Source organism: Elephantulus edwardii, unplaced genomic scaffold, assembly GCF_000299155.1.
Source record: "Elephantulus edwardii isolate Elephantulus edwardi_28Jun2011 unplaced genomic scaffold, EleEdw1.0 scaffold00050, whole genome shotgun sequence".
Lineage (NCBI taxonomy): Eukaryota > Metazoa > Chordata > Mammalia > Macroscelidea > Macroscelididae > Elephantulus > Elephantulus edwardii.
In genome coordinates, this window is record NW_006399800.1 from 17655280 (window position 1) to 17665832 (window position 10553).

General features: G+C 37.0%; 1 pseudogene; it reads right to left on the bottom strand.

Moving 5' to 3' along the window:
- Nucleotides 1-7764: 7764 nt before the first annotated feature.
- On the bottom strand, nt 7765-9058 carry LOC102845011 (annotated as a pseudogene).
- Nucleotides 9059-10553: the final 1495 nt, after the last annotated feature.

Here is a 10553-nt window from a genome sequence, read left to right on the forward strand (position 1 = left end):
CCAATTGCCCCAGTCACCGAATCAACCCATCTCTCCGAGGCCCTTCCCCTCCTGCGCCTGCCCTCCACCCTCCCAAGTATGATGTCCTTCTCCAAGGACCGCTCTCTCCTTACAACATGATCAAAGTATGTCAGATGAAGCCTCAGAACCCTTGCCTCCAAGGAGAAGCCCTGTTTAACCCTCTCCAGGATGAATCTGTTTGTTCTCTTAGCAGTCCATGGCACCTTCAGCACTCTTCTCTAACACCAAAGCTCAAAAGCATCAATTCTCCGTCTAATCTCCTAGGTCATTGTCCAGCTCTCTGATGCATAACAAGTGATTGCAAAGACCATGGCCTGTACCAGATGCACCTTTGTCTCCAGAGACATGCCGTTGCTCTTGAGTACTTTAGAGAGGTCCCTAACAGCAAACTTTCCCATGGCAATACGTCTTTTAATTTCCTGGCTGCTGGTGCCAAGAGTGTTGATTGTGGAGCCAAGCAAACTAAAGCTGTGAACAATCTCAATCTCTTCACCATCCATCCTGATGCTGCCAATTGGTCCAGTGGTGAGAATCTTTGTTTTCTTGACATTGAGCCTCAATCCATATTGAAGGCTGCAGTCTTTGACCCTCAGCAGCAAGTGCTTCAGGTCCTCCTCAGTATCAGCAAGCAGGGTTGTGTCATCTGCATAACGCAGATTGTTTATGGATCTTCGACCAATTCTGATGCCACATTTCTCCTCATAGAGCCCAGCGTCCCAGATTATCTGTTCTGCATACAGGTTGAAACGGTATGGAGACAGGACACATCCCTGGCGTAGTCCCTCCCAATAACATCCCCAAAGTATGTGAGACTAAGTTTTGCATCCTTGTTTCCAAAAAATACTCTGGTTTCATTTTCTCCAAGATATATTTGTTTGTTCTTTTGGCAGTCCATGGTATATTCAGTACCCTTTGCCAACACCACAACTCAAAGGTAAAGATTCTTCTTCTGTCATCCTATATCATTGTTCAACTTTCAGATGCCTAGTGTGTAATCAAAAAGACCGTGGTTTTGATAAGATATATCTTAGTCTTCAAACTGATTTCATTGTCTTTTACCTCTTTTGAGAAGGCCTATACAGCAGATTTGCAATAAATTCTTCTTCTTATTATTATCTTCATTAGCCAACTTCTCATTTTTTTGACCAGTATGATGACATATTTGGAAGGTCTACCATTCACTTAGGTCACCCACTACAGTGCACAGCAGATAACCTAGGCTCTGTCTTGAGTCCTGTTCTTGTCACGCTGCATGAGCAAAGAACCATGAGTTATATTATTATAGTAGGTGCTGTTGAGAACAACTCATTCACCCTATAAACAGTTGATATGAACCATGTCTTATCCTGTGCCAACCTCACAATCTCTGACACACTCAAGCCGATTGCTGCAGTCACTGTGTCAATCAACTTGGTTGAGGGTCTTCCTCTCCTTCACCTTTCCTTTACCTTTCAAAGCATGATGCCCTCTAAAGAATAGCTTCTCCTAGAAACATGCCCAAAATGTGCTCTTTGGAGAGGTCCCTAAGTGTAGATTTGTAATAAATAAAGAACAGTGATAGACACCTTCTTGCCAGCTCTGTCGGTTGGTTGCACATACATTAAGATGCCTAGAGCCCCATGTGTAAGAAGAAAAATTATGGACAAAACCAGCTATTAATCACTCATGCCAAACAAAATAAAAGGCAGCCTGGAAAAGTTTCTGCAAGGTGAACCCTTACTCCATTATTTAAGCCAGCATTATTTTATGCTGTATGTCGTTTCTTTTAGGAACCTTTTTTGAAAGGCATCTTGTTATGGGGATTTATTTCTTTTCAAAAAGTTTTCCTCTGTGTTGCTTCAAATTATGCGGCTATCTCTCCTTGTATGTTATATCTAATCATGCAGCTATCTCTGAACATTCTGAGCCCTAAAATTCTAGGGATTGTCTGAAAAACAAATATATTTTCTTTACTCATATGAAATTTGATCTTTATTTTCTCCCTATGTTGTATCAGCATATGATGCTGTTTTCCATTTTTAAAAGCACCAGAATGCTAAGAAGCTATCAGTGTCTGATGTACTGAACATCATTTCCAAGAATTGACTGCCTAAAGGCAAACTTGGAAACAGCTATTTTTGTTCACCTTCTTCAACTCTTCCAACTGAGAAATGATCTCATCATACTTCTCAACCAGAGCATAGTCTTCACAACACTCCACTAAACTGATTACTCCTCATAATAATTCTATTTTGGCCCAGAGTACTTGCATTGGTCCACATCAATATTCTATAGTGTCACCCTTCTTATTTCCATGCAGTCTGCTTCCTCCTTGGCATTTTACAATATTGAAATGCCACTTACTGTGTTTCAAGACCTTCAGATTCCCCTTAGCTTATATTCTCATTGAAATTTGGTAATTTTGTCTTAAATAAAAATGGGGCAAAACAAAATCCTTACCTGAATTCCTTGTTTTCTAGTATTAAGGTGGACTATAGCTTGGTCAAGATTTAAAGGGAGAAAAAGTTTCAAAATCAACAATAGATAGTGTTGGATGATATTGCTTATCCCAAAAATATATACCTTAATAAAAAATCATGCAAGATTATATAAGATACTTTGCTAAATACTTGACTACAGCATTCAACTATTTTCATTCAGTGTTGCAGATGTAATATGTGGATATAAAAAAGAGTAATTTATTCATTAAATAGTTAACATGAAAGAATTGTTGGCCTTTTCTTCTACATTTTCATAACTCTTTTCAAATAACTTATAACAATTATTTTTATTAGATAACCACTTACATCTCAACATCAAGAAAACAAAAGTCTTTACCATGAGAGCAATGGGCAATAACATGATAAAGAAAGGATTGAAACTGTCAATTATTTCATCTTATTGGATCCACAGTCAACACCATCAATGTCATTATCAGTAGTCAGGAGATCAGGAGACATTTTACTTTGGGCAAGTTCTCTGTCAAAGACCTCTCCAAAATACTGAAGAGCAATGATGACAGTTTGAAGACTCAGATGCACCTGAGTCATATTTTCAAGCAGCTGTTATGTTTCTTAGCTGAAAGTGAAAAAGGATTTCAGAAAAAGAATGAATGCCTTTGAATTGTGGTGTTGGAGAAGAGTACTGAAACCTGACAGACTGCCAAAAGAACAAACAGATATGTGTTAGAAATGGTGTAGCCACAGTGCTCCTTGGAAGCAAAGATGATGAATCTTCATCTCTCAGGCTTTCATGTTGCTAGGAGATGCTATTCCTTGGAAAGGGATATCATGCTTGGACAGGTGGAGAATCAACAAAACAGAGTAACAGCACCAACAAATGAACTAACATGGTGAATGCAGCAATGGTTTCAAGTGTATCAAGGATGATGAGGATGGCTCAGGATATGACAGGATTCAAGTCTTTTGTTTATAGGGTGGTTATGAGTTATACTCTACTCAATGGCACATAACAAAAGCAACTTAATTTTAACCTTAAGGAAACCATTTGCTGAGAATGTTTTATTATACTAAGAAACAAATTATTAGTAATGTTCATTGCATCATTAGTTATAGTAAAAGATATAGTGAAAACATTAAACTCACCAATAGACAATTTATTAAAAAGTTATCTCAATGGTCACATTTCTTTTACTGGTTTACTTATAAAGTTTGTATATATTGTTTTTTACATTTTTAATGGTAAGAATTTAATAGTAAATTCTTAATTATGATAAAAAATATTTTTAATTTGTAAGTAGGAAAAATAACAAATTCATTCCTATATCAAATGCAATTCAAATTATATTAAAATATTCTTCAAAGATGTGCTGGTAAAGAAAAAAGTGATCACTTTTGGGTAGAAAATTAAGACTATTTCCTGTTATGTTGTTTATATGTCTTTGTATGTCCTGTACTATAAACATAACTTTCTCAATCAGAAACCAAAACCAAAGAGGTTGTTTATTTTAGTCAGTCAATTTTTCACCTCATAGTGTATTGTTTCTATAATGCACACAGAAAAAAATAAAAATAATATACTTGTTCTCATGGTATTTACAATTTAATGTAGATACTAAATAAATACATAAAATTTTCAAGAACAAATTGTAGTAGATGAGTGAGTGGGTGCCTGGGTGCCTCAATTTACTCCTCCAGGATATAACCCACTGAAAAATAATGGAAAACAAACACAAAAATTAATATATCCTTACCGCTGATTCAGCTGGAATGTTGGAGAGTCATGAGTCCAGAAGTGAGGGAGAGGAAGCAAACAGACACCAACGAAGTTGGAAGAAGCTGCCTGCTAACACATGGAACGCTTGCTTATTGTAGTTCTTTTAAGATGGGTGTGAACAACACCACAAATAGGAAATGTAGAGGGATAATTTGAAGACATTGTAATCTAATTTTTTTTAAAGAAATTTAACTGTGCAGATTGACCCTGGGATTTCACAGGCTATAAAGTGATAGAGTATAACTGGAGCCTGTGTTATTTCAAAATAATGTGGTAAAATGTCACTGAGGTCTAAGATGGATGAGCACTAGGATCCGGAGGAACAGCAGCAAGGACCTCAGGGGGATGGGAATTCAATAGACATACAAGAAACACAATCAGAACCATCTGGGTCCCTGCCTACAGGACCCCTCTATGAGAGAGGCTATGCAAGGAGTGCCCTAGTGAGAAAGATATGAAGAGTCCAGTTTTACAATAAGAAAGTGTCTCATCACTTACATTAGTTGCTATGACCAGCTAACTCTAAACTCACTTCCAGCATATGTGCACTTGTACTAAATTCCAGAAATCAAACATCCAGAATTCACAAATCAGCAAACGACAACAACAAAAAAATCTCATTTTCAGGATAGGAGCATCCTTGACTGCTTCTCAGAACATACCAAGGCGATGTCCCAGGACAATTGAGTCATGGAAACCTTGTGGGGCAGAATATAGTTGCCACATTCATTCTCAAAGCGGAGAATCTTTTATTTATTAATAAAATTTAATTTTAATTGTGGTTTTAATGAATGTTTACAGAGAAGTTAGATTTTCATTCATTCATTATTGCATAAACTGAGAGTCATTTTAGATACAGATTATATTGCATCTTTCTTCTATGGAACAACTGCTCAATAAAAGCCTAACTTTTTGTTTAGCAGATAGACACTTATAAGCTGCACCACAAAGGCATTCAGTTAGGACAATTTCTCACAGAAATTATAGTATAAAATGTAAAGTTCAAAAAAAAGAAAGCATAACAAAGTGACCCAGATTAATAAATAATAGGAAAACACACAAATCACAAGTAAAGAGGACCAATCAAAGCAAAACATGAGGAAGAAAAATTTCTGTTATACAGGTCTGACTAAAATAATTGATAACTTTCAGATTATGGTGCTAAATATATTTAAAGAAGCAAAAGTATATGTAGAAGAAACTAGCAGGGCTCAAAAGGGAAAATACTGAGAGGTTCAACAATGAAACTGAACAGAAAACAGAAACAACACATGAAAAAAGAGAAAAAAAACACAAAACCAAGAGAATGGTTGCCACAGAACATTAAATCAGTTGAATTATATTATATACAAAATTATATCAAATTTATTATATATAAAATGATATATAAAATTTTACATATACATATAAAATGATTTGCATCAGAGAGCTAGACAATGACTAGGGGAGTTGATACCTTTGAGCTGTGGTGCTAGAGAAGAGTATTGAATACACCATGGATGGCTAGAGGAAGAAACAAGTTTGTCCTGGAGAGGGTGAAGCCAGGCTGCTCCTTGGAGGATTCTGAAGCTTAGTCTGACATACTCCGGACATGTTGCAAGGTGAGATCCGTCCTTGGAGAGGGACGTCGTGCTTGGGAGGGTTGAGGGACAGCGCAGAAGAGGAAGACCCTGGATGAGATGGATTGATTCAGTGACTGGGGTAATGGGGCTGTGTTGGAGACAATAAGATTGCCAAGGGATTAGGGCTGTTCATAGGGTCGCTATGAGTCACAGGCAACTCGATGGCACACAACAACAACAACAAAGTTTAAGTGTTTTTGTAATTTAAGTTAAATCTTACATGGAAGCAGGAGTGGCATCTACTTCCTAAACAACATGCCTCTGGACACCCTAGAAAGTTTGAGAAACTATAGTTATCAAAAGTCTTCAGTCTTTTGTTCATAGGGTTGCTATGAGCTGTTCTTGACTCAACAGCAATCAACAACTACCTGAGCCAATCTCATGTGTCTCACACACATTCTGCAATTATCCCAGTTACTACTGTGTCAATCCATCTCTTGCAGTATCTCCCTTTCCTGTGCTGCTTTTTCTTTTGCTAGTTCATGGAGTATTCAGTATTCTTCTCTAATGCCACAGTTCAAAGGCATCAATTCTTCTTCTGTCATCTTTATTAATAGTCCTCTACCCAAATGCATAGTGAGTGATTAAAGAGACCGTGGCCTGAAGTGTTGTTGTTAGGTGTCACCACGTTGAATATAACTCATAGCTCTCCTAAGAACAGTGAATTTGAACCTCATCCTATCCTGTGCCATCTTCACACTTGCTGACACACTACAGTCCATTGCAGGAGTCCCCATATCAATCCACCTGGTTGACTTACAGCATTAAATTTACTAACTTACATCATAATTCCTCAAGAATTTGCAGAGGGCTTGACTGCAGACTTGCTCAGTATAATATATTTCCTGATCTCATGACTACTGTCATGAAGATTGTAGATCCAAGATGAAGTTTTTAAACAGTTTCAGTTATTACTCCATCTATTGTTTTGTTGCCTATTGGTCCAGTGGTGAGAATTTTTTTTTCTTTTTTTTTTATACTTTGTTTTTATTTTAGACTGAGAATTGAGAAAGAAGCCCACGCTGCAGCAAGGAAGAAAAATTTCTTAAGGAAAAGTTTCCACCTCCTGCTGCCCAAAAATCAAGTGTTGCTTAAGATGTCTGAACTCTTTAACAAATTTTATTTTTCATGGACTAGTCTACAAACAAAATAAAAAGTAAATATGTTAAGTGGTGTTATACGGAAATTTTTTTCAATAAAGGTTTATTTAATAATTTTTTTGCTAAGTGTTAATATGGCATGCCAATTCTGGAAATGATTATGCAACTATCATTTTTTTAAAGACTAGGTACAACACTGATTAAATTCTTTTTATAAATTCTGACATTAGGATTTTTATATAGACTCAAAATATGGAAGTGATGTCATCTGCTGTAACAAAGGCAAGAAAGTAATGATTTTTTTATGATACTTAAGTTACAGAGATGTGAATACTGTCATAAGCAGTGAATTATTTCACTTATAATGTAAACACATTTAATACTTGAAACTATGTCATTAACAAAACAACATAGGCACTTTTCTGGAATGGCTAGTTATATTTATTTACTTTTGCAAGCCTGAGGTTAAAAGCATAGGCAGAAGTTTTACTAGTCAATAAAAAGCAATTCTACTGATCCACATAGAATTATTAAATAGGGTTGGAAAGCATTGTACTGAAAACAAAATATTTAGAGAAAATAGATATTTACACAAAATTATAAAATGCTTGTAATAAGAATAAGTGCATCTCAAGGAAGGCACAAACTCATTTTAATTCATAGAGCAAGTTAAAGCCTTAAAAAATTTAGGTGGAAATTGAAATATGCAAAAATGTATAAACTTTCTACAAAAGATGGTCAGTCTTTTCCTGAGTTTACTAAAGCTATGAAACATATGACACACGAACATCCAGGATGGAAAATCTTCATGGGCATTTCCTTTCTATGCACTGCTTCCCTCCCTCTTCATATTCTTGTTTGGAAATCCACATTTGTTGAAAGGTTCCCAAAGATGCTAGAATGGAACCACCAATCCAGGAACTAAACCTCCGCTCAACTGTTGTATTATTTGCAATCAGTTTCAACCTCATGCTAGGAGGAGTTTTTTGAGACAGCTCTCTATTCAATCTATCAGTAAAGCTCTGTATTAGTTAGTGTGTTTCCTCCTGCCACTATCACACTACCATAGAGACCTGGTCTGATATCAATATCACACATTCCAACACTTGTGGTGACAACATGACTGACTCTCAGCATTGTATTTCCTGATAACCCTTTTACATTGGAAGGATCAAATAATCCTTCAGGAATCTTTGGCCTTTCTGCCCCAAAATCACAGTTGTAGCCATTGGGGAATTCATAATGAACTGTTGGCATCTGTGCAGCTACTTGTTCATCATGCGTTGAATCTGATACTTGGAGCACTGAAGCTTGAAAATCCTGGATAACACAATTACACATGTAATTGTGCCAAGACCTCGTAACCTGTGGCAGTTTTTCCTTCCTTTTCCAATTTGCTGGAGATCCTTCACGCACTGCTTCTTTTGAAGCAATCATATATGGAGGAATCAATTCTATATTCATTTCTTGGAAGAGTTCTCTGAACTGCATAGTAATAAAGTCTGCAGCAAGAGGGGATTTCACAATACCTTGCTGAAGGACATAGCCATCATGCACTGGAATTGCAGTGCTATGAGTGGCTCCACTGTCCAAAACCAATCCAGTAGAACGACCATTAGCAAATGCGGTCAAAACTGCAGTTTTGCAAAGGAAGAATGCAGGTATGTTGTAGTGTTCAAACATTAATTCTGTCAGCTTCTCTTGCTTTGCTCTAGTGTTCCACGGCGCTTCTGGCATGAGAACAGGATGCAGGCTGGCTTCTGATTTGACGTGCATTTTGTAGGTAAGATTTAAAATAGCCTGAAAACTATCCCAGTCTTCAACCATCCCATTTTGGGGTGGTAAAACAGCATCCATGTTCTCCCTTGGAACGCACAGGGCATTAGTGTCTATGTAGTAGGTGGGACCGCCTTGTTTGCCTTTATCACCATATATTTCCATCAATGTGCTTCCATCATCTCTCTCTGACACCATAGCAATAGCCGTTGGAAAATCCACCTTAGGGCAGTCCTCACCAGCATAACCAGCTCTCACGGTATAGGATCCAATGTCGAAAACGAGGGCTCCAACTTCATCTCCTCCGTACACGCCTCCGCTCATGGCTGCTGTTGGCGTGTCTCCGGCACTAGCGGACACACGATGAAGTAACTGCGAAGGTGGCAACTGCGAGTCCAGGGAAGCATTACCCTCCGACCCCCTTGAGAATTTTTGTTTTCTTGACATTGAGATGCAATCCATATTGAAGGTCATATTATTTGATATTCTGCATCAAGGACTTTAAGTTCTCACTTTCAGCAAGCAAGATTGCATCATCTGCATAATGTAGGTCTTCTGATCCTGATACCATATTCTTCTCCTTAAAGTCCAGCTTCTCAAAAGTTTTGCTCAGCATAGAGATTAACTCGATGAATACTTTTTCTTAATTTTAATCCATGTAGTAGATAGAGATATGATATGGATACAGATACAGATATGGATACACACACAAATACAGGCATGGGCACAGAAGAGGACATGAATACAGGTACAGATATAGATTTATTGTTCTAGCTATTAGATTCAATCACATCAACTCTGACCATGTCAGTTCATTTTGTCAGAGATCTTCCTCTATTTCTCTTACTTTATCTTTTCTTTTTTTATTAAGATTTTAATGAAAATTTATAGAGAACTTGAATTTCCATGTATTTGTTGTTGCACATTTTACTCCCTGCCTACCTCCCTCAATTAGTGTTTCTCTTTGAAAAAAAAATTTTTTTTTATTGTTGTACAGTTCCCACCCCTACCCCATTCACTTTTCTATCCAGTGCTTATTCTTAACTTTTGTCATGCAAATAATACCTAATCATATATTTTTACTAATTGTTTCCCTCATCTGTTTCAATGTAGTGTACATCATTTATCTCTATTTTTCTTACTTTCCCCCACAACCCCAATGTCAGTCTTGTTTTATAACAATGGCATTATGTAGTATTTGTCCTTTTGTGACTGAGATATTTCACTCAGCATGATGTCCTCCAGGGTCACCTATTTTGTATAACATTTTATGAATTCCTTATTTTTTCAGTTCTGTGAAGTATTCCATTGTGTGAATATACTACAGCTTCTCTATCCATTCATTTGTTGATAGGCACTCGGGTTGCTTTAATCTCTTCTATTGTAAACAACACAACAATAAACGTGGGTGTGCATATATCCTTTTGGGTGGCAGTTCTGATTTCTTCATGGGTATATTTCCAGTAGTGGAATTAGTGAGTCAAATGGTATTTCTATTTTTCAACTTTTTGAGAAAACTCCATATTGCCTTCCATAGTGGTTGCACCAGTTTACACTCCGACCAACAGTGAATAAGGGTTCCAGTTTCTCCACAACCTTGCCAGAATTTATTGTTTGCTGTTCTATTGAATTTTGTTATTCTTATCTGGTGAGATGATATCTCATAGTTGTTTTGATTCTCTTTTACTAACATACCCAAAATATGTGAGATGAAGTTTCACCACCCTTGCCTCTAAGGAGCATTTTGGCTGAGCTTTTTCCAAAAGAGTTTATTCTTGTGGCAGTCCGTGATATATTTAATACTCTTCTCCAACACCCA